The sequence below is a fragment of the Dermacentor andersoni genome, chromosome 8 (assembly GCF_023375885.2).
Source record: "Dermacentor andersoni chromosome 8, qqDerAnde1_hic_scaffold, whole genome shotgun sequence".
NCBI lineage: Eukaryota > Metazoa > Arthropoda > Arachnida > Ixodida > Ixodidae > Dermacentor > Dermacentor andersoni.
Window position 1 is genome coordinate 83653628 of NC_092821.1, and position 26092 is coordinate 83679719.

General features: G+C 46.0%; 1 long non-coding RNA gene across 1 annotated transcript in view; it reads left to right on the top strand.

Annotated features, from left to right (window-relative positions):
• The first annotated feature begins 3781 nt into the window (after positions 1–3781).
• Positions 3782–26092, top strand: part of LOC140219834 (uncharacterized) — an 83830-nt gene continuing 61519 nt past the window's right edge. The window contains exon 1 of the long non-coding RNA XR_011896071.1: positions 3782–3948. This is a non-coding gene — a long non-coding RNA (uncharacterized lncRNA). The remainder of the gene's footprint in view (positions 3949–26092) is intronic.

Sequence of the window (26092 nt, forward strand, 5' to 3'; positions counted from 1 at the left end):
AGAGACGGTAAAAGGCAATACCGAATTCCCCCGTGTGGGTCAGCCAAGCCGAGGCCAAAGAGGTGTGTTGCCTCCACCAAGGGGCCATAAAGGTCCAAACACTCGGAATTGGCTCAACCCTCAGGATTCGGACATGGTTAAGCCGCACACCCGCATATTTGTACCTGATTAAATCAAGCTGGTTAGGCGACTATATCACTGCCGCGATTCAAATTGGGATGCCAAAAAAATATCATCATTATTATCAGTAGCATCCTATCGTGCAACTTGTTTTGCAATGTGAGATCCGAACCGCGTAGCGCCTATACGTGGTCCCCTCTGCATTGTAGTTCCATATTACTACGCCAGGTTGCCGGACATGTAGAAACTGCATAGGTCGTGTTACGAGATCGACAGAGAAGCCTTAAGGAAGAAAGAAGGTTATAGAGTTCTATAAATATTCCTGTAATGAAAACACGTATGGCATATCCGATCATATCATTCAGGCTAGTTGACTGCCACCGCTTTGTTAAAATACGATGCCAATATATCCTCCCCATAAGCACTATCAAAATCATCTTCATTAGTACATTTTCGCGCCACTTGTCACGCTATGTGTGATGTGTGCAATGTAGCGTCGTTACGTGCACTCTTTGTATTGCAGTTCTATATTATTACATCATGTGGCACGTCATGTAGCAGTTGCATAGTTAGTTGTAGATACAGAAGATTTCAGAAAAAAAGGTTAAGGAGATGTTTACAAATATGTAGAATGAAAAACATGTATAGCATACCTCATTGAAACAAGTAGGTTAGGTGACTGTCGCTCCCCTGTTTCAAAGGGAATGCCATTGAGCATCATCATCATCATCACGAGTATAGTATTGTGGAATTAGTCACGTAATGTGGCATGCACGCCGGGTAGTCTCGATACGTGCAAATTTTGCTTTGAAGTTACGGTATATTCTGCCAGGTGTCCTAACATGTAGCCGTTCTATATAGCAGTTCCAAGCTGCATGTAGGTGGACCTGGGGAGCTCTAATGATAACAAGTTCAAATATTTCTATTCCAATTCTGCAATCAGCCCTCTGCGATTGGCCAAAATCTTTTTTGGACCGCCCCCACATCACCTGTCTGACACGCGACGTCATGAAAACCGCGATTCCTCCCCGTCTGATATGACGTGTACACATTTATTAAGCATGATTTGACCGAAGAAAAGGAAAAGTGTTATTTCCGATTCGATGCCTTTTGGCCACGAGCCCTCGGCTATTGGTCAAAAGTTTCCGGACTGCACCTACTTGAACTGCCCATCACTCGACGTCACAAAACCGCAAAAACTCAACGCGTCACAGTGATGTGCACGCGTTAAAGATGCATTAATATGCCGAACAAATCTGAGTTTCCTTATGAATAGCCGCCGGCTGCCCCCTTCCGAAAGTAATAAAAGTTGATATCCGCCGGTCCCTCAGGCACTGGCTACTCGCTCCTGCTGGAGAGCATGGGTTTATCTGCGTACCATAATACTTTTTGCGTGACCGTGTAACGTTTTCTAGCACTTTCGGCACGCTTACGACCTCGTTCTGCCAACTCTTCTTTGGTGAGGATCCGTTTTAGCGGCATTCTTAAGCTTCTGTTCCATGCCGCCGCAATTTTCGATCAACCACCGCAAGCTAAGTAAGGGAAAGCGGACGAATCGCAGACGCCGGCGCCACCCACTTCATCCGGTTATCGATTTTCAGTGCAGGCGCTCGGCCCCATCGAATCCCTCTTCACTTGAGCGTGTTCCTCGCCTCTTGTCAGCCAATTAGATAAGACAAGCCGCCAAGTGTAGGCAATGCTATTCGTTTATCAAGCAAAAAAAAAGTGACATCCTACGAACGAGGAGACTGGTTGATTGGTCTATTCAGGCAACCTTGCGGGTTACCGCCCGATGCTTGCGTCGGTGGTTGCGCAAATTTGACGTCAGGAGATAGGAACAAAATCATATTGGAATGAAGTTCACGCACGAACTGCCGCGAGATGGTCGCATCCAGTACCTCGACTTGTGTCTTATTTTTCATGGAGCGCTTGGTCTCTGGATAGTGTTATCGACTTTGACTTTAGGTCACTGACGGCAGCGATGATTCATAAAGTCCATGCCGAGAATTTCGCCATGTGAGGGCTTTTGAAGGGGAAAGAAGGTCGCAGTGTAGGTGCGGTCATGCACTGTAACTCTTGCGATGCAGATTTCAGTCCACGTTATAAGGATTCCTGCAACTAATCGAATGTGAGGACCATTCTGAGTCGTCTTGGCTTTTTACGAGCTTGTAGTGGGCCGATTGATAATTAAGAATTTGCCTTTGGAATGAAGTTCGCGCACAAACTGCCGCAAGATGGTAGTATCCAGTACCGCGACTTGTGTCTTATTTTTCATGGAGCGCGCGTGTGCTGGCAGTACAAGCCACGGTCGAAAAAACAAATTCATAATTTTCAATCGTCAGAAAAAGAGCTGTAGCAAAAAACTGAATCCGCTCTGCTCTAGAGAAGTCAGGCGAACATCAAGTTCGTGACAGCGTCGACGCCCAGCTAAGGCGTGCGGAGAAGGCTGGGTTCCACGGAGAAATCGTGGCCTCGGTGGTAGAGACCCAGATTCGCGAGGTAAAGGTTGGCGGGAGGCGCAGGCTGAAAAAAGACGCACGCCCGCTTATGCGCCCTGTCGTAGTGCCCTATTGGCACCAGGTTTCTCACCGCCTCAAGAAGGTTGGCGTGTTGTGTTTTGAGCACCGCAAAAGCTGGGACGAATGTGTCGCCTAGTAAAAGAATCCCAGAAGAAGCCAGCCTGAAAAATAAAGCACACCAAAGCCCTCGTTGAATGTGACGTCGGTGTTGTGTACAGTATTCCCCTCGCCTGTGGGAAATGCTATATTGGCCAAACCGGGCGCTGTCTGAATGAACGCTTGCTAGAGCATCGCAGGAATGCTACTTCACTAAGTGGCGCTGGTCATTTAGCCGACCACATTCGCCGTTTCTCGCACAAGCCAGCATGCAAGGCGTTTTTTGAACGAACACGTGTGTTGCGCAAATATAGCAATCAGAAAAACCGGGAAATTTTTGAAGCGTTTTGTATCTCCAATGAAAATGATTACTGTGTCAGTGCTCCTTCTGTTGTACTCGGGAAAAAAGAACTTGATTATCTCTGGGCAAACGGGTGTGTCGAGTCAGCTAGGTAGGGCGGGAGATGAGCAAGATTGTACTGAGTGATGTAAAAAAGAGAGGGAAAGGTTCTTTTTCCCCTTCTCTCACTTTTTGCTTTCATTGCTTTCTTATTTTGGTTCGGCACTTCTGATGACTGATGCCTAGACCAAAGAAATATTTTTGAGAGGTCCTGCGCACTAGCAGCTCCCCACTCCCTCCCCCTGTGTACATAAAGTCCTGTTGTCCATGAACAAAATTCAGTTGAAGTCCGGCGTTCGTGTTGTCTTTCTCTTCTCGTCCGTGTTCAATTGTGCGCTGGAACGATGTTTCATAATGTTTATCTATGGATTGCTTTGATTTGGTTTTGGGAAAATTTTTACCTTGCACCTATCGTTCTGCTAAAATAAAGAAGTGGTTTCTAGTTAAAAACAAAACATATCCATTACGTACGCTGAAGAGTTTATTAGAACAATAAAGCTATTCAAGTCTATTGCAGCTGTATTTGGGCAGATGAAGGAATATTTGTCTGTAAGCTAAGGCCATTTGCACAGTTTCCTTTTAAAGAAAGCACTCGAGCCATCTTTCTAGCCCAAAAAAGTAGTTTTGTAGATGCGGCTTCCGTGAGATGCCTATATTTGCTGTTGCCTTTTACAGCCAAATTAGGACACAAGTGGTTTTTCGGTTCTTCATTCTGGTGCGGCTCTGTGAACCTGCCTGCAATGCTCATGGCAAATATGAGATCTGCATTTATAATTTTGGCCATGGTACTTCTCAATAAAAATGTTGCTGGCTGTGAGTATTTGCAACATCATTTTTTTGCTTGAAATAGTACGCCATAACTACGCTTTTTCTGAGGATAGCAACAAGGGAACTGACTATTTCTTCCCATCAAGACAAAAGCCTTGAGAGGCTCGTTGCAAATGTCTCGTACCCGAAAAAGGAAATCGGCGTCTGGTCCAGTGATACAACAAAAGTTGACTAGGGGTACAAAAACAATCACCATCAGCAATGGCTCGTACATTGAGGCATTAGCACCCAGCGTAGTTCTAAAAGTAAAGTACCATTTGCACTTGTAAATATATAAATACCGAACGCACAGAGCTCCTGGGTACGCCATTTTGCTAAGAATGTTTCTGCGAACACGCCCGTGTTGTAGGTTTTTGTCAGCTGCATGGTGTGTTTGATTTATTCATCGCCAAACTTGGAAAAGTGCTGGACATAGCAGGTGCTGCTGTACATGCAGCTTCTTTATTTTTTGTCAAGGATAGCATAAGGACGTGGCACAAAATAATTATCCGCGTGGCTTCCACACACAACTGTGCTTGAACAACTGACTAGGTGAGCACACGACGTGCGGCGGAGCGCTCGATATCTTGCCTCTGGGACGCGAACCATGGGGTTACACTGCACCGCGAGCGCTTATCGACTAAAATCCCTTAAAAATGTTTAAAGTAAGGTAAGGCTCTTATCCAGTCGACGACGCCAGCAATAGGCTGATCGGTGACATGTGACCTGGCTCCGCCCCTTTCCCGCCGTGAAAGTTCCTGCTCGCCGGGCGAAGAGCGCGCGTTTCGCCTGTTGTGCAATTCACTTTGCTGCCATAATTTCCCTCCGGTAGGGCCAAAATGCCTTGTTACGGTGCGCGTGGGTGCCGAAACTGGACGGAGGACAGCAAGAAGTTATTTTGTGCCCCGCAGGCAAACAGAACCTAAGCAGAAGAAAAGTATGGTTACACAGAATTGGACCGAAAGACTTTGAAGCGTCGATAACTGCACGGCAATGCGAGTAAAGTAAAGCTATACAAAGGTTTCAGAAAAAGTGCACACGTGTGCGTAGAGCTGTGATAGTATTTCATTGGCGCGCATGATTGTTGACGGCCGAGTTGTGTGGAGATTATTGATTGTAGTGCACTTTGAGCCCGTTGACTTAGCACATGCATTCGTTGAATTACCAAGCAAGCAAATAGTGTGGCATAAGCGCATTAACTGGCTGACAAATAACCGCATTGCGTTACGCGCGATAAACATTCGTCAATTTCAGCAGTGAATTCTACTTTTAGGCTTTCGTGTGTTTGTGCGCGCGTTATTAACTGCGCTTTACAATATGTCCAAAAAGTCATTTCACATTCTGCATATTCTAATCGTATTTTGTGCATTGAACATGTGAATGAATATATTCCTAAGTGCCTGCAATGTTCTGCTTTTAAAACCAAATACTGCATAGCCTCTCCCACTGGACATCAGATAATAAAAATAGAATTCAACAAATCAAACTACATGACATTCAGCTGTGAGCTCGTTAATTCCAAGCTTCGTCTACACTCGAAGAAGGTTCAGTAACCGACGATGCCATTTTACTGTTGAAAAACACACAACTGCAAATTAACATAGGAAAGATGTCAGAAGCGATGCACGGATTGCCAGCAAAACAAAGTGCAATATAGCCAGGCCAATCCACGTAAGTTTCGTAAAAGGTTCCTGCAATTCTTACGGGGCTTTAGCGGTGCACGGAGGTGAAGCGGCATAAAGACAACAAAGCGCGTCATGATTCAAGTTTACGTGACGACGTCGCACGGTTTACGAGAACGGGGAACCGCATTCACACATGCGCGCACACTACGCTCAATGTTGGTGTGCCGCGAGATTAGATCGCGCGCTGGCAGCCTGAACACGACCGAGGAGACTCGCTGTCACGATCCATACGGCCGCTTTAGAATGCCACGACAGTTGCACTGGCTCGCAGCACTGATCCACAAAACACAGCAGTCGTCCAGTAATCGCTACACGACAGACACAGTCAGCGACAAGAAGTCTGTTCGCGCACTCGTTTCGACACACACACAGGATGTTGTTTAGTTGCCGTGAGCATAGCACGTTTCAGCGGCGATATGTCGAAAGTTTTTCGGCCAGAACTACTGTCAGCTTTCTTTTTTACACGGATTCTTCGTTAAAAGTACCGGCTATCTGTACGCCGCCAACTTACAAGCAAAAGAAGTCACAGAGCAAAGAGAATCAAGCGCAAGCGATCACCAAGGCTCGCGCAGACAGACACGAAACACGGCTCTCGTTATCTTCGGCTCGGACTCCGTGCTGTTCATTGTCAAGTGCTTCGACTCTTTTATGAAATGCAAGTAAGTCAACACTTTCCGCTCTTCTTAACTAGATGAAGATAATTTACGCTGTGAGAATGTAATGTAATTTAATTCGAGCGCAAACGAACGAAATGTCAAGATGCGGAATCGAGGCGATCAAGCACTCGTTCCGCTCTCGAGCGTTTTTCTTTCAGCGCTCATTGCAAATTAAAAGGCTACTTTTAGCAGTCAGGACCCTTCTTTCGCTTTTCATCGCAGTCAAGCACCAGTAGGTTCTATATCCGCGTTTGTGCAGATATGATTTCACCTCGTGAATGTCGCTGCGCCGTGGTTTAACGTGGGCGCCGTCTGCTACAGGAACTTCCTAGGTGGGTGCGCGGCAGATGTCGCTACCTCAAAAATTATAGAGGGACCTTATGATCCACACAAAGCCCCTCAAACTTCGTAAAGCAGTGCCGCGCTTTGAATAATGTCGCCTCCTCCACGCGCGCTCTGGCCGAGGCCGCCACCGCGCCGGTATTGGCCTAATAGAATCACGTGGGCCCACGCGCCTTGCTTCAGCTCCATTTTTGCTCGAGAAGCGTTTACGGAGTGGCGAGGAGCGCATGTTGGGGCCGTCGCTACGCTCGAGCAGTGTAGGTGGTGCGATGGTCGAGGAGGGAGCGTGAAAGAGAGGAGAAACGAGGAGTGAAGGTGGAGGAGGAGAGTGTCGCTAATTTACGAAGTTTCAGGGGCTTTAGGTCGACATCACCAAGTGTGCCATCTATCGCAGGGTGCTCGAAACCGGTTTCCCCCTCGCCATGTGTGTGACGCACAATGGCCGCTCACGCACGCTGGCTCGTGAAGTTTGACTCGACTCCGCAGCTATCTTGATCCGTGGCCACGATGTATTGAACTTCCGAAGGGGGGCACCAGATCGCTACCCGGGCGGCAGTTAAAGAAAGAACATGGCTGCAAGCGCGTTTTGGAAATTTTGCTGTTCGCTTTCATATTCCACGTTTGTGGACACTTTTTATAAACCAATTACGCTTTTCAAAGGTAAGTACAAAGGAGGACACCATATGTTAGCTCAGCTGGCCACTAAAAAAATGCCTGCGTGCAGCTCACGAGGCATATAGGCAGCTTGTGTCCACACCCATGCGGGAAAGACATTACGGTTTCATAACGTTGTATAGATCGCTGATTTTTTTTTTTTTCGCTCAGGTCTTCCAATAGCGCTAAAAAAACCAAAAAGCTTTTCAAAACACTCATTTTCTTGCCTACACTGTTTTCGGTAGGGAATAACTGTCTGTTCAAAACAGAGTGTAGATTCTTCAGCGATTTAACCAGCTAATGGGCACATCTCCACAAGAAATTCTCTCACACTGCCCACAGGCCGCAGCTCGGTGTGGCTGTATTCAGAATTGTTGCACTGTCGCTCATCAACACAAGCTCGCTCAGCGCGTCATAAAAGTCGTGTTTCGCACGTTTTGAAGATTCTCTGCTTGAAGCGTTCCAGCGGTTTCTGACGATGTCTACAAGTTGTGATGTCTACTGCACTGCTGTCGGAACCTTCCTCTTCATCACCATGCATATTGACAACGTAAACTATTATGGTTGTCATCATCATTATTTATGTTACTTTATTCACTGTGCCCTTCTTTTCTTAATAGGACTTCCAGTGCTGAAAAAAGAAAGCACAGCGGCTGAAATCACATAATGTAGATGTACAGCTACGGTCAGATTTGGTATTAACACTGAAGACCCATTTCCAGTAGATAAACGTGGATAAAGACGGCGTTTAAAAAAAACCATTAGATGTCTTGGGAAGAATACGCCTCAAGCTGGACAACATAACGCCACCAATCCAGAGATTACGAGCACGTCCCCCAGTAAAATAAAAAAGGCTCTTGATGCGTCATCAGGCTCGTGATTGCGGCTGTGGAATTTATTTCCGCGAGGTAACGCGTTTATACGAACGGCGGAAAGATATTGTATAAAAAGTGAAAGATGTGACAGCACTCTTCATGCATGACAAAGAGAAACAATCGCGCAAGTCTAAATGGCCCCAAAAAATCACAATAATGCCGCGCGTTTGGCGCTGGAACTACGGAAACAGCCAATATATATATATATATATATATATATATATATATATATATTGTACTGTAAAATAGGGAGCAGTGGGGCTGTGGCTAGGAGAGAGACAACGACGACGAGAAAGAACAACCTTGTTTCGGTGCTCGGTCGGCTACAATACCTCTCGCTGCTCCAACGTTCTAGTCGCGAACGCTTACTGCTCATGGTGCTTCGCGACATTTGGTGGAAGGTGCTGGACTTTTTGCAAACCTGGAACTCCGAAGCCGGACGATCCCTGTCACATCTCCCATGCCTGAGGAGAGTAGTCCTACTGCGCCACCCATGGCACCGCCTCCAGTCGTCTGTCCTGGTGCGCCACGCCAACGGGATCCTCCCAAATTCAATGGCACTGATGATCATGACGTAGAGGACTGGCTGTCATCATACAACCGAGTGAGTGCCCACAACAAATGGTCTGAAGCCGACAAGCTTGGTTACGTACCATTCTACCTTTCCTGGGTCGCCCATCTTTGGTTCCGCAACCGTGAGGCTGACTTTTCCACCTGGACAGCATTCCGGACGGCACTTCAAGAAGTATTCGGTCGCCCTGCTGTGCGCAAACTTCGGGCTCAAGAACAGCTTCACTGTCGTGCCCAACAAAAGGGGGAAACTTTTACGAGCTACATTGAAGATGTAGTTGACATCTGCCGACATATCGACCCAGATATGACCGAAGATGACAAGGTCAAGAACACATTGAAAGGCATAGAAGATGACGCCTTCCAAATGCTCTTGGCAAGGAATCCTCAGACAGTCAACGACCTCATAACGCTTTGCCAGAGCTATCAGGAGCTGGGCAAACAACGCCTTTCTACGGGCCAAGCACTCGCTCCGGACGTCGTGCTTTCAGCTCTGAGTGATGGTGTCACTTCTGCTCCTTGCAGTTCAAAAATTTTCGAGAGAATCAAGCAATATGTACGAGAAGAAGTGGTGCGCCAACTCTCTCTTCTGTCAGTCGCTGCAGCCTCAGAGCCGTGCTCGTCTCCAGATCTCCGTCTCATGATACAAGAACAAGTCGCTAACGCAGTACCACTTGCTCATCAACCGCCTCCTACGCCTGTGCCACTTACGTACGCTGCCGTTGTCGCTAATCCAAGGCCTCCTTCTGCAGGTAATCAATCAAGACTTACCAGCGCCTTTCCCTCACCTCCGAAGTCAGCTTCAACATATTCTCCTGCCTCCCCAAGCAGCTACTGGCCGCCACAGCAGCCCGTGCGCCCACCTCGCCAATATTTCCAACAGTCTCCGCCCGCCGTTCTCAATCCATGGCGCGCTCATGACAATCGGCCTATCTGTTATTCGTGCGGCCTACCTGGGCATGTAGCACGGCTTTGCCGCCGGCGTGGATGGTATCCTTCGGATTCTCCGAGGGCACAAAGTAACGGTTTCAACTCTCCGTCCCGTTCTGCTACCGCCGCTCAGCCCTTCGAAGAAGCCTCGTCTCCTCTTTCCTGACCCTACAATACCCGTCGGTATCCGTCTCCCCGTCGGCGTTCTCTGTCGCCGCTTATCCGTCGTCCTGAAGCTATCCGAGAGAAAAACTAAGGACCGCAGTTCCGGAGGCAAGAACTGCGATCTCAGCGAACTCCTCAAGGCCTCATTTTTTCCTGCGAACGTCCTTGAAGTTTATGCAGAAGACATTGCCGTTCATGCGCTTGTAGACACGAAAGCAGCAACATCATTGATTTTGGACCAACTTCGTCTTACCCTTAGAAAAGTCGCGACGACTTATTCAGCCATTTCACTACGTACAGCAAGCGCTGCGCCGATTGAACCCTTAGGGAAGTGTACCGTGCGTGTTGTTATAAGCGGCGCTTTATACCTTATTCAGTTCCTTCTTCCGCCTCGCTGCTCCAATGCCATGATTTTAGGATGGGACTTTCTGTCCCCTCATCATGCCGTTATAGATTGTTCCCGTGCTGAACTTGCGCTGTCGCCATTCGGCACCAACGTTTTTGAAGATACTGATGACACTTCCGGGCGTGTGTTCGTCACCGCCGACACGGAGATTCCTCCATACTCTGCCGCACTTGTACCCGTTTCCTGCGTTGGGTTTTCCGGCTCCACAGTTCTTTTCACACCGTCTAAGCTTGTTGCTCGCCGCCACCCTTTCTTGCTTCCTTTTGCCCTTCTTGCCATTCGACAAGGTTCGAGTGCACTTTCTGTATCGAACCTGTTTCCTTGCCCTGCTAGGCTGCTCCACAATGAGTGTCTTGGTTATGCCGGCGAAATCGAGCCAAGCTTCCTTTACGATGTGCCTGACGACCCGGCTTCTCCGGTTGACGCTCTGGCCCTTCAAGTTTCTCCTCCCACGCCGCCGTGTGACCCAACATTTTACCAGTGTATTGATCCCAACCTCACTCCAGCGCAGCACGCCCCGATCGTCCATCTTCTAGACCGCTTTCGCACGTCATTCTACCTACAACAATCTCGCTTAGGCCGTACTTCCACTGTTGTACATCACATCGACACCGGCAACCATGCGCCTTTATGCCACAAGCCGTATCGTGTATCCGCCACGGAGCGTTGCATGATCGCTGAGCAAGTTGCAGACATGCTCCAACGCGGTGTCATACAACCTTCGCACAGTCCCTGGGCTTCTCCTGTAGTGCTGGTAAAAAAAGAGAGATGGCACAATTCGCTTTTGCATGGACTACGGGCGACCTAATAACATGACACGCAAGGACGTTTATCCGCTACCCCGTATTGACGACGCGCTAGACTGCCTCCAAAGCGCCGAATTCTACTCATCCTTAGACTTACGATCCGGGTACTGGCAAGTGCCAGTGGCTGAGTCAGACCGTCCGAAAACGGCCTTCATCACACCTGACGGTTTATTTGAATTCACCGTGAGGGCCATGTGGCCTGCTGTGTAATGCGCCTGCCACATTTGAATGAATGATGGACAACATCTTGCGCGGCCTCAAATGGCAGATATGCCTGTGTTATCTGGACGACATCGTTATCTTTTAACCGGACTTTCCTTCCCACTTAATTCGACTTGAACGCGTCCTAAAGTGCATCGCCGATGCTGGCCTCCAGCTTAACTTGAAGCAGTGTCACTTCGCTGCCCGGCAGCTGGTCATCCTCGGCCATGTCGTATCGAATGAAAGTGTACTCCCTGATCCGGCGAAACTACAAGCTGTTGCCCAGTTTCCCCGACCAACGACTTTGAATGAACTGCGCAGCTTCATTGGATTAGCGTCATACTTTCGCCGTTTAATCCACAATTTTGCCACTATAATAGAAGCTTTAACGCAGCTTCTTCGTGGTGGCCATAACCTTTCAACCTGGTCACCGGATTGCGATGCCGCCTTCACAAAGCTGCGTCGTCTCTTGACGTCACCACCAATCCTGCGCCATTTCGACCCAAGTGCTCCAACTGAAATACACACGGATGCCAGTGGCGTCGGCCTTGGGGCCGTTCTCGCTCAGAGAAAGGCTGGCTTCGATGAGTACGTCGTTGCCTTCACCAGTCGTGCACTCACTAAACCTGAATCGAACTATTCTGTCACACAAAAGGAATGCCTGGCTATAATTTGGGTCGTAACCAAATTCCGTGCGTAGCTTTATGGCCGCCCGTTTGACGTCGTAACTGATCACCATTCGCTGTGCTGGCTGTCGTCCTTAAAAGAACCGTCCGGTCGTCTTGCTGGATGGGCCCTTCGACTGCAGGAGTACGACATTCGCGTGCTGTATTGTTCTGGCCGAAAACATTCGGATGCGGATGCCTTGTCTCGTTCGCCACTAACAGACGAGGCTAGGTTCCCGGAGGCCTCATTGTCCGAGTCTTCCCTTGCTGCCACGGATATTCTTCTGGAGCAGAAGAAAGACCCATGGATTGTGTCCATGCTGTGTTTTTTGTCCGGCCCATCGACACCCACTACCAATCCCGCATTACGTCGCCAAGCACATCACTTCTCCATTCGCGACGGGCTCTTGTACCGTCGGAACTACCTCCCGGACGGTCGCAAATGGTTGCTTGTCATCCCGCCACACCTGCGTTCGGATATTTGCGCAGCGTTCCAGGACGATCCCCAGTGCGCGCATGCAGGGGTACTGAAGTCATACGCACGTCTACGCCTTCGTGACTACTGGCGGGGGATGTATCGATTCATCCATCATTATGTCCGCTCCTGTCTGGTTTGCCAACGCCGTAAAGATCCCCCTCGTCGTTCAACCGCCCCATTGCAGCCTTTGCCTTGCCCAGCACGTGCTTTTGATCGAGTAGGCATCGACATTTATGGACCTCTGCCAACCACATCAGGTGGCAATCGCTGGGTAATCGTGGCCATCGACCATCTTACGCGCTATGCGGAAACTTCCCCTTTGTCAAGCGGTTCTGGACGTGACGGCGCCTGGTTTCTCCTGCGCCACATCATCCTTCGCCACGGAGCTCCCAGGGAATTACTCAGTGAGAGGCCGCGTCTTCCTCTCCTACGTCATCGAGGCTCTCCTTAAAGAATGCCGCATCATTCATCGCACCACTACTGCGTATCATCCGCAGACTAATAGCATGACCGAGCGCTTTAATCGCACTCTTGGTGACATGCTGGCCATGTACGTTGCATCCGACCAAACCCAATGGGACCATGTTCTACCTTTCTGACCTAAGCTTACAACACCGCCACGCAGACTACCACGGGATTTTCACCCTTCTTTCTGCTGTACGGACGCGAACCTTTTTCCACAATAGATACTATCCTTCCGTATCGCCCTGACTCCACGGAAACAACTACCCTATCCGAAGCTGCTGCCCACGCAGAAGAGTGTCGCAAGCTTTCCCGTATATTTACGGCAGAAGACCAGCAACGCCAGATGCACCATCGACAAAGTTCCAATGCTCCTGTATCCTATGCTCCTGGCTCGCTAGTGCGGCTGCGGGTTCCAGCCTCTACTACTGGACTGTCACCGAATCTCCCGTCGAAGTACCAAGGCCCATACCGTGTGATCAACCAAACGTCTCCAGTCGACTATATTGTGTTAACCCCTCGAGCTACCTTTGGATCAGCGCCATCGTGGACGCGAAATTGTGCGCGCCCAGCGTCTCAAGCCCTACTATGATCCGCCTGTGCTGTCCTACCCGTAGGCCGCCAGGACGGCTTCCTTTTCCGCGGGGAAGAAAACTGTACTGTAATATAGGGAGCAGTGGGTCTCTGGCTAGGAGAGAGACAACGACGACGAGAAAGAACAACCTTGTTTCGGTGCTCGGTCCGCTACACTACCTCTCGTCGCTGCTCCAACGTTCTAGTCGCGAACGCTTACTGCTCAAAGTGCTTCGCGACAATATATATATATATATATATATATATATATATATATATATATATATATATATATATATATATATATATATATATATATATATATATATATATATATATACATATATATCCTAAATGAGTATTTTGGATCAGCCGCTGTGATGGGTAAGCGGGATCAAGTCTCCCGCGGCGGTGGCTTCATCCTGATGGGGGCGAAATGCAAAAACGTCCGTGTCCCACGCATTCGAGACAGGTCATGGATGACATAGTTGTCATAGTTAATCTATCGTGCCACGCTTCGGCGTGCATTATAATAAAATCCTGGTTTTGGCGCACAGAACGGCATATTTTATTACAACATTTATTGCGTGTTTCCTTAGCGGGAACAGAAACGCTTAAGGTGTTGCGCACACATTGTAAGCAACCTAAGGACACGTATTTGCGCTATACTCAGTGGGAAGAATGTGGCAGACGTGGACACTGTCGTGAGAATATGCGATGAGTGTCCGTGATCTTCGTAATTATTGCCTTTATGGCCAAAATATTTTTGTACATATTTCTAAAAAAATAACGTTTAGATTGTGATCAATCAAGTTGGGAACGCCAATGTCCCAGACTTTAGATTTCAAATGGACCTACTTGGCGCTGCACGAAACCCAGTGGACAAAGTATGGAAAAGCGTTTGGAAATCCAGAACCCTTCTTTTGTCGACCATGCGTGGTGCAGGATGGATATTATGTTATCTATGCATAAACTTACCACTTTCCCGCGTTTATTCCGTTGCGTCCCCTGTAAAGTGAAAAAATAGAAAAAAATTTGCTGAATTGTAAAATAATATAGATTCACGCTTTATGCACTTCTTGAAGCATTGGTTGAGAATTTGGCCGGCTTCACTGTGTAATCTAAGCCGGGAGCAGTACCAATACGTAATCTTTCTTCGGTAGCCTATTTTCTACGTTCAAGCTGTATGTCCTTTAATCTTACCAGGATGCGGCAGGACAGCCCCCAACACAGGAAACAGGACACGAAGCCAATGTATAGCGCATTCAGCAGCCAGGCGAATTTTTTTATTCTCTTGTTTTATTTTTCTACGCTTTAATCTGGTAGTTCTTCATATGGAAGTAATCTTCAAATTGCATTGGCCCTCAACTGTAAGGCGCTGCTTTTTCTTACTTAAAAAGCAAAATCACTCCTTTCATTTGAATGCAAAGCAACTCGTTAAGATCCTGTGAACAGGTTGAGGACGCTTTCTTAGAGCCCGTCAAAAATGCATGTACTATATTCAGTTGATGTTACGAGCTGTAATGCAGAGCTGTTTGCTGCTGGAAAACACTGCGTGATTGCTCCTTACACATTGGCTATTGGTGATTATGAGTAATGCAGTGCTCCCGGTCGACACGTCACCCAGCGTCTGGCGTCCTATTGAAGCGAAGCGAAGCCGCACTTAAAATCTTCACAGCACTGTTGCGCGCCCGAGCAAAAAGAGCCCATTCCCTTAAGCCCCTCATTGGCTCCTGTTGTTGTTAAAGGGCCCCTAACCCACTCGAATCCCGAAGGCGGGCGATTGATTTCAGTGTCGCATTCATCACGTCCCCCACGGACGCTATCTTCCGCTACAATTGCATTCATCTAGAAGACACGTGCTCATTACGTCAGTATTGAACGTCACCCTGTCAATCCTTCTTGATTGACCAAACGATTCACTTCCACTCATCAGGACTCGCGCGTTTTGGCTACACGCTTTAGATGCCATACGAGCGGTGGAAAACAGACAACACAAGTTGACAACAGTTGATTGGGCACAACAAGAAAGCGAGAGAGACGAACAGGGGCGGCGTATGAGTGCATGGTAATAGTGTGCTAGCAGGCGGATCGGAAATGTCCCTTGTAAGTGGTTTCTTTGCTATCTTCAAGGTTTGGTGACATCACACACTTGGCACTGTTAGGGTCACGGCGCGTGAAGAAAAAGCCAATATAGTCCGGAGAGCTGCGCGCAATTCCTCTTAAACAGCGGAGCTGTATACGACTGGCATCCGGGAATTTCTTCCCTTCCGCAGCCGAACTTCCAAGTTCCTTAGAAGGCAGTTGCAGAGAAGCGGCAAATGTAGCATAGAAAGCAGAGAGTGACGTCACTGCACTTTCATATGTAAAAAAAAATAGAAAACCTTGTGAGAGCGCTATGGAAGAGCCATGCATAGTTAGGACTCCCGAAGAGCAGCGCGAATACGATGAGCGAAGTAAGGAACAGCCACGTCAGTATGCACAACAGCGTCGGGCTCAGGCTCGATAGGACCCAGTTCAAGGTGACGTCACATTGTTCTATATGATCACGTGATACCACAGCTTCGCTAGCCAACCACCTTCACAGCGTGGGAGCCCCATTTTCTTTCATTATCAGTGGATGTTTAAGAGCCCTTTAAGAGCAGTCACACCATAGCTGAAAGCGTTTTTGGGTTAAAGATGGCTCTTCTTGTGACCAATATTTTTGACCCGACCGGTTCCCTTCCTCCCGCAAGCTTTACTTCAGTGTATCGCAATAAAGAATGTGTTTCTAGTTCATGAGCTGCAATGGCTCTTCACGCACAAACGGATTTTATAGCTCGGCGTAGAATCCGCGTTCAGAGCGCGTGCTGTGGCCTCACCGCATACTAGCTAAGCCGTGTTGTGAACAAACATATCACTGCTCTTTTTTTTTTTTTTGTCGTATTGATCTCACTGGGAAGTAAGAAAGTATTGTCGGTGGTGTATGCCCAGCACAGCGTGCCTCAGTGCCTTTAAAAGCACAACGCTAAGCACGACACCGGCATGGCTTAATGTCACACCTGTCGGGGCGTCGTTGGTTACAAGACGAAGCACACTGAGCTCTATAATTAAAGTTCACTTACCCGATCTCTGTGGCCGCAATCACGAAGATTCACTCGAGTGACTGGAAAGAGGCCTAATCCTGCAGTAACCTTGAGCAAACGCCGTGGCTGATGATGATGACGATGAATCCTCAATAAATGGCACAAACCCACTATGGGGGATAGGCCACGAATCGGGTGGTAATATGATTGAATGAATAAAAGGATTTGGTTAATAAATAACTAACACAAAAAGTAAAATAAATATATAATCCAAGATGAAAAATAAACTGTGAATACATGAGTAAAACTAGTGATCAATACTATAGTAAGCCTTGCGTTGATAGGAATACTAAAAAAAATAATATTAATTTTTAAAAAACATATACTTAATCTTGGGTAAGCTAAATTTTTCAACAAGAATACTAGAAGGATTTAAACTCTGTATTTGTGCTTTTATATATTTGAATTTCGTAGACTGAAGTAGAAGTAAATCAATTGTGGAAACTTAGAACTATTAACAAGGCATTCTCTTTGTGCCACATAGAGAGAGAGAGAGAGAGAAACAACTTTATTCGGTCCACTATAGATTTAGCCAAGCTCCACGTCACCTGGCTAGGCCTACTCGGGGACCATCAGGTGAAACCTGACGGCCCTCTCGCGAGCCCTCTGGACTGCCAGGATTTGAGAGGTCTGATCTTGGGCCTTTATTAGCTTCATCATTTCCTCTTGAGTGAAAGGGGGACCGGCAGAGGCGCTGCCCCACAGGACATGTTCGAAGTCCGCATAATCACCACACAGAGGGCAGTCCGGGCTAGGGAAACGTTCGGGGTGCCACATAGAAAATTATAAATGGCTAGGCATACGTTGCTGTGGCTGTATCCCAATACTGTTGCTCTAAGGGAGAGAATAGGAGTGCTGTTTAAAGGCAATCCTAAATTTTGAAGTGGGATTTCTAGACATAGTTTTCGATGAACAGAGAATCGCCGACAAGATAATAAAAAATGATCTATAGATTCCGGTTCATTGCAGAGGTAGCATAGAGAGGATACCGCCAGACCACACATGTGCAAGTAAAAATTAAGTGTTGGAATACGGCAACGCAGCCTAGTGAATGAAACTTCGAATTTCCGGTTAGGACACCATTTCCGGTTCCAAGAATAATTTAGGTAGAAAAGCACACTGACCGTTTACAAGAAATATTCTTCTTAACAGTCATTCAAATATGTTGTGGGCAGAAATTTTGCATTGTTAGGAAAAATGTCTGCAAATTCAATTTTGAGCGATCCTGTAGAGCTATGAAGCGGAATTATTTCTCTAAGGCTAACATTTAAAGGTGTTAATTGTGCTTGCACAAATACAACTTGTGGGGTGTGCAACTGTGACCACGTGCAACCGTGACCACGTGGCTGAGACCTCGCTGAGTCCTGGCTTCTTTTTCTTCTCCTTTGATCGCCGGTCGCTTGCTTGCTTGGTTGTTCCTCATTTGTGGCGCTTACCCATTACAGGCGATTGGTCAAGAAGCCGGGAGGTAAATGTTAAAGGATAGGGGGAGCGAGAAAAAACCGAAACGAGAAAGAAAATCGCGGTGAGGTACAACCCCTGTCGTAGATCACTGACGTGGGTTTGGTTTGGTTTTTCTTCAATGAACGCATACACCTACCGCGGGGGATTGGCCAAGATTTGGATGGTACTAGGCCACTTCTATTATTCTCAAATTAGTCAAATGGTCCAGATCAAATGAATAAAAATAACCTATGAACAACTTCAGAAAACCCTCCGGAACCATCTATAAATTCCTGCACGGCTGAGCAAACATCTCTGTGGCAGCTTTAATTCTTTCTGCTTTTTTTTTGTCGCCTAAACTCTTGGCTCATGCCCGTGAGACTTATTGGAGAAACAAAATACGATAAAATATATTATATTATATATTAATTTTAAATTTATTATATACAAAACATTTGGAGCTAGAAGGAAAGTGCTAATAGCTTTAGCATGTGACACCAATTACACCCCAATTGCAATAATGCACCCCAACGTGAACATCTGGCCTTGCAAGATTGCGGGAACTGTAAATTCTGAGAGCCACTATAATGAATTCTCCCTAATGACAATTCAACTGAAGTAGGTGAACGTGCCGTGGAAACTGTCCCCTAATAGTGGATAAAGCAACCATTGGTAATGGGCACAATATCGGGTGAGTTACGAAAATAATTGTATGCGTCTAAAAAGACGCACTATACAGAAATTTTTAGTAGCTAAAATGAATGGTCATGGAAAATCTTCAGAACGTATCAAAGAAATCGTCCTTATACAACTATATACCTAGCCACAGCTACACGAACATCCCTTTAATACTTTCCAAGAAAGGAGGCTACCGGATGGGAAATATTTGTGACAGTGGTGCAGGCTTGAATAGGGTGCCTGATTTCGACTGCATGCATATATGATGAGCCCATTTCTGCAGGGCCATCATTTTTAAGTTTTACCGAACCGATAAAAATAACCCGCCTGCAGATAACATAATTCTAGTCCTTGATTTTAATTATTCAGAGAAGCGGACATTACTAGCAAGAATATCAGAACTCGCAGTCAAGTAATTAACAAAACGTCACTAATTATATTCTGAACTAATATTTATTATATATCAATTTGCCAATTATAGCCGGTGAGTTTGTGGGGCGTGTCCACTTGGAATGAATTGCCAGACATAATGACGCCATATTGAAGATATGCGCCATCAAACTTGCCGTAAAAACGAGAGTGTCAAGAAGCGTGAAGGATGACAACGGACGTTGACGGAGTTACGACTGAGATTTTGCGATGACGTTATTGTTCCATAGTTACCGTTACCGCTTCTTGCTCACCCCAATTCAGCTCATGTCGTAAACCTTGCACATTGGTATTCGACGGCAGATGGATTAGGTAGTGGTAAAGGAGAACACTACAATAGCTACGCTATAGGGCGATTACAAAACACACTAAAATTTTTTACTTTGAGAGCGTAGATTCAACTGAAAAAAGGAATATAAAAGAATTGTGGCAGAGCCCATCTCGCGATGACTGTCGGCGGTAAAGGGTTAGCATTGGATCAATATAGCAACACAACCTGTCTCCACTGTCGAAAACAGTTAAATATATGTGAGGCGTTTACTACAACGGGACTCGCATTTCGCGCTTCGCTAAGAACACTGGGTGCAATCTAGCGCAGCCGTCGCGACGCCTGTGCGTGCGCTCCGAGGTGCATGGAAACGCCGCTGCGTGCGAATGCGTAAAAATGCGCCGAGCGTAAATTAGTCTTTTTTCTCGTTCCGTCTTGTGGCCACGCTACTCCATCCAGTGACGCTGCCGATAAATCCACGCGTGCCGTGCCAGACGAAACAATTAGGAGGCCGCTTGAGCATCGCCTTTGGGAGTGGAACGCGAAAGCATTCAAATATCTCTGACTGCTTCTCACGCTTTCGGGCAAAATGACAGCGTGGCTAACCGTGATGTTTACCGGAAACGGCCGCGGCAAATGATAGGCACGAAGGCGGGCTCTCTGGTAGAAACGTGGCCTCTTGCGTCATCCGCATTCCGGTGGAAGCGAGCGCCATCTAGAAGGGTTTCGAGGAAGCGGGCACGTCGTTCCGTGGACTCCTAGATATTAACGCGCCGTCGCTGGTCTACGAATGGTTAAAACGAAGGAAAAGGGGTGTGAGTTTTCGCGCAACAGAATTTGTTTTCTCTTACATTGAAATTACAATCCGAGGGCTCTCATGTCTGTAGTTTGTGCGTATGTCGTACTTTACGATTTTTCTACGTCTTCTAGCTTGAGAAATACAATTGGTTAAGTAACTTCATTGCGCTAGTTGGACGGCCTGGTAATGAGTTGTTCGAAAATTGTTTTGCCGGAACGACTTCCTATGCTGGAAGCCGACACCGGATTCTCTGTGACACGGGGCCCTTAAACCTTAAAACTGCAGTGCTCCGGGGCCTGGGAACGCCGATAATTATTCTCCTGCTTGCCGTGCACTTTGTGCCACGTACTCAGTAACCCAAGTTCTCGAGAGGCTCATTGAAAAGCGGAAGATAGCTAGTGTATTTATTCTTTGCACAGCTTTCGAAAACGTTGGCATGAAAGGTGTTCGATGAATAGCCGAACGTAACCAATCTCTTTGTTGCGCAGCCAAGCAGGCGGGAAAATGGTGTTAAGCACACGTACTAACATACGTAGCGGGATGATAATGGATAAATAGGCAGACAGCCCACAGAAAATGCGCGAGGACCCTAAGCCTGCTAACGCTTAAAAATCCATTAAATATCTCCGGTGGCACGCGTAATCGAATCCATGTCACAAGGCCTCCTCAATGACAGCAATCCGACGCTTTCGCAAGCTGCACTACAAATGCATTGGGTATGTGGCGCTTTTCAATGAACGCCTTTCACGGAAACAATTTAGCGACCAGCGAGATGAGTGAATTGGGTATGTGCCCACTCTGACTTGGAGCAACTTTCACTTAACCTGAAGTAGAACCGACGGGCAATCGCTCGAGTTCTACGGAATGGAACATTTTTGAAATGTCGTCGAAGTCGGCTTTCAGAAACTGGAGAACATTCTTCATGCGCATTGTCCATATAAAGTTGCTGACATCGGAGTGCTGGTAGCAAAGGAACGTCTACTTGTCCTAATTCACGTCATACGCTCATTCGTGTCATTCACCGACCAATACTTCATGTGGTAAATCCTAATAAGTGACCGCGCAGTTGTGAGTATGGTCGCTTTTGAAGATGGTCTAGGTATCACTCACAAACAAAATTATTTCCATGAGAGAGCTTTATGATCTTATATTCTTCAGCAATAACTATAATTAAACAAAGTGGCAGTCCACACATCCTCTTGCCTCTCAATTAGTGCCAGTGAAAACGCATTCCATTTGCATTACCGTTGTCAGGGTTGTGCAAGATGTATGAAAAAATTGCATTAGAAAAGTGCAGCAATTTTTTTGCCAAATTGTGCATAGGAGAAAATATAATACTTGGGCTGAAACAAGCGTAATAAAATATGAACAATACAGCACAGTAGCGATGAGTGCTCAATTTTTAATTCAAATGAGACAAATGCATGTTGTTGTGACAGCTTGCTATTCGTTTCCTTTAATTATATTTCCACCGGACTAGGGTGACGGGGCGCCTAATTACGAACTGGTATTCCTCGAAACCCTGTTTAGCATTGAGCTTGACGCCCTTCAGCGCCGTCTGCTGCGCGCCATTGTGAGCGCCTTTTCCAGCACCTGAGTGGTCACATGGGCGGTGATGGGGCGGCGTTTCTGGCGGAAAATTCTACAGCAGTGAAGGAAGGTGTTCGCAGAGGCCACGCGGGATATTGGCCCGGAATAGTCCCAGGCCCGTCAACAAAATTTCATGAAAGCTCGGCATCGACAAACTCACCAATAGTCTTCGAAAGTGTCGGCCCAATTCCACGAAGACCGGAAACGGCTCGTTCGCAAAGGAAGGCAGCGACCCGGGCAGTGAACGAGAATTGCATCTACGTGGGCGCGATGGTGTTTCATCAATCGCCCGAGTGCTTAAGATGCGAGCAATCGCACCACTTATCCGGCAAGGTGATCGTGGAGTATGGTCGCGAAGGGGAAAACGGGACTATGATTTGAAACAGAGGAGACGTTTTAGGCACGCTCAATATTTGAGCGCCTAGTTACCCTTGAGCGTAAATAAATGCACGTTCCTTTCCCGTTTCTTAACGCTGGCATCGCTATGTTGTGGTTTAAGGCTCGCCTCCGAGAAGAACAAAAATACGATCAACACTCGTGTCACGATCGCAACTCATGGGCTACATGAAATCAAGACAAGCGATCTTGTTTTCTCTACCTACGACAGTTATCAATGTGATGAAATTATTTTTTGTAACATCAAGAAGTTTACGTGGTAATTTCTTTTTGAAAGCTAAGCCTTTCATGTGCTTGTAAAACAGCGAGATTCTAATCCGATTGAAATGCAGTTTCCCAGGACAGAACTTGCGCAGTTTCTCTACTAAAACGTTTGTCAATTTACGCCTGCGCAGCTGTACCGGCTTTAGCTGTGAGCAACGTACCCGTACAAAAAAATATTGAGAAGGCATTGAAATATCGTTGGTCGAAGTTGAGTTTTTTATTGGGAACTATTGAGAGTTTGTTGGAGAATTGTTGGGTTGAGTGTTGAGGAATCTTGAATATTGGGCGCTTAAATTTAATTGGAACACCATTGGGTACCTCAATGTTGAATAATTGTTAAGTTACCATTGAAAGTCGATAGTGCTTAGACGGCCCGTTGTGTTCGTTTTGTTGAATGGTTGTTGAGTTACAATTGATTCTGCGTTGAACTGACGTTGTGGTAGATCTGTTGACCTGTTGATGAGTTACTGTTGCCGCAGCATTGAAAAGCACATTGTGGCACAGTTGAGATGGCATTGAGATTTCAGAAGTCACCATTGAAATATGATTGATGTTTCGTTGGGCTAGTGGATTTTTATTCATGTATTGAAATTGCTTTGCTGTTCACATTTGCATGCCCCGGTGCCTGCTCATAACTTTCCCAAACACAAACAAAATCAAAGGAGAGACTGATAAGCTTGAAGTACCGTTATTTATTTACACTAGAGATGAGTGCACGTGAAACATTATTACAGTACATAAGGCACCACTACATACAACCTGGAGACATAGGCTAGTACGTACAGCACTCTAGCAGTGTAAATACATCTGAAAAAACCTATACCTATGAATTCAATCAAAACGACCATTGTGGTCTTCACTTCTGACTTAAGTTTATGACTAGAAGGCAAAGCGACTCAAAAGGCAGGGCTTAAGCATACCCTTGTAACAACCAACTTTGAACACATGAACACTTCAAGCTGCTTGCGTTTGAATACACAGAAGACATCTGAATATCTTACATTAAAATGTTTCACACACAAACACATCACAGGAAGAGCTACGGCTGACTGTGAGAAGGCGAAATAACAGACTTATAACAAATGACTTCACGTAAATATATACAAGCTGTAGCACACGTCTTTCACTGCGATTAAAATTTAATGAAGTACCAAAGTAGACTTGCCTGAGCTTTGGCTTCGAGATGTATATATTTTCATTTTGTCCAATTATTTTATAAAATAACATCACTCAACATCTCTTATTTGACGAGACATCATTTTGAAAGTTGTCGGGCATGGTGAACACCTGAATCATATGATTCTCACGAGCCAGGTTTGCTTTCTTCGGAAATAAACTTGTAAAACTTTTGTGTAATGAATGCAGCTTATCTCCCTGGCACAAGTCAAGAACAAACAGTACACCATTTGATTATGTTAATTTGGGGTACAGAGAGTTTGTCGGTGGCATTTGCTCAATTTAGTGAGCTCATTTTCAGGTAATTTTTCTGGACTTGCACAAAGCTCATTAGAGCACTTTTTGGGGCCTTTTTCCTTATGCCCAGCAATTAGGTGGTACCTCAGTCAATAAAGAGATAAGGCAAGGCTAATACCTTGAACGATAAGAGAAAAAATAATTATTTAGCACAGAAAATTCGTAGTAACACACGGCTAACACAATTCGAAACAGCCAAATAAATGGTCACCTGCACTTTCAGTATCAAGTACCCCAAAAAGTCATAAAGGATGAGAAAAGGTTCCAATGACTCGACAGCCAGATTGGTGAGACAGTGAAAAACGCAAAAAATGAATATAAGAAACACCAATTACCTCAATTTCGGAGGATAGCACCAGAATTTTGCTGCATAAAATACATAAAGGTTGCATAAAAATTGGTACTAAGCAGTAACTGAAAGGTGGAGGGAGCTATAGCACTCGTGTTGAAAAAAAATTACAAGGAAAATGAAATATATGCATATTTAAGCTCACAATTTTCGCTCCAACATATAGAAAAAGATCGCATGCACTTAGACCATAAAAAAGGTTAATGTGCCGGGAGAATGCAGCACAGTACAAAGAAGCGTCATGAGAACCGAAAAGTAGATCTTACTACGAATGCTTGCAACCTACAATCAGGCATGTGCCATGGCATGCCTTGAATGAATGAAATTTATAAATCTTACACACAAAAGAAGTTTCCACCACTCTTATTGGCTTCCTCAGGGGACTCCTTTAAGTTGAACTAGAAAAATGTACTCTGTTTTAAAAACAAAGAGAAGATAAGACCCTATAGCGTTCTTCCTGACATAAACAGCGCAAATAACTTCATATATCAATTCTATGGACACTTCGCCAATTCGGTGTACATTTATATTTCACAACCACCCAAACAGAGACGACAAGGATGAATTATGGTAGGAACGCACATGAACGCTGACTCAACTAGAAGTTTATTCGTGAAGACAAAGATTTCAAACACACTGGCCGACTTCACAAAGAAAAAGCCATGGATGCGCAGCAGAAACAGCCCGGCACAACAAAAAAGGACCGAAATACGCCCTGTAGTATAAACAGGTGCGTAAAAAACTAACAAACACATGAAAACTGAGAGGTTTGTCCGGTAATTGATATTAACGAGAAATACTGCAGCAACTCTTTCCCACTAAGGGTCACAGCAATCTTCCTTATGAATATTTCTTCGTGATCAATAAATAATGCTTCCATAAGCCCTCTTGTGTTCTGGTCTTTGTGATGAAACAATCGTTCTTTCTGCTCTATACCGCCACACCACAGGAGTTCTAGAATCAATATTTATTGATCACAAACGAAACAAATGCACAACCAAGTTATCTGTTGCCCTTTTGGGGAAAAAGTTGCAGTTCTCAAAAAAGTATTTCTCGTTGGGTAATATCACTTATAGGACAAATCTTTCGCTTTTTGGAAAGATTTGTCCGATAGTTCTCGTTCTTCACGCACGTTTATTCTACATGACATGGCTTTTTAATATTTTTTTCTTGTCGCACGTGGCTGTTTCTGCCACGCATGCACGGATTTTTACCTTTGTCAAGTTTACCAGTACCTTTATTACCTCTGTCATCAAAAGTAAACATTTAGTAGAGCTTGCGATCGTGTGTGCTCCTACCTATTTCGTCGTCCGTCGTCCGCGTCTGTTCGTGCTGCTGTTTACAGTACGCACGTATCACTTGGTTAGGCTGGTAAACATTCTCACAAACAAAAGTAAATGCCTCCCCTCAAAAGGTAGCCCATCCTTTACTACTAAACGCCAGAGCAAATCGAAAGTAAGCCTTCACAGCGTCCATGTGGCAGCTAGTAAACCGCAGATCAGCACACAAAATAGTTGAAAATCCCGCTTGATGGAGAGTGGCAACAGAGATGCGAGCTTGCTAGTGAATCTGTCGCATATCAACGGGTGTCTCTTTCACGACGCCAAGGTGCTTTTGGCGTAGAACACTTTAGCACCTGGGAATTTGCTGCATGCGCAACCTGTGAGAAGGGAAGGTGGACAGAAAATGAGATTACGCGGATTAAGTATCTGCTACACACTTCACATCACTACGCACGAAATAGAAGTACACACTATACTGGCAAGTAAGAATTTGCCACTCTTTACGAGTGCCGTCGAGAATAGGAAGAAATGGGGAAAATATTCCCGGCTGGGGAAAGCGGGGAAAAATAATCCCGGCTGTCTCGC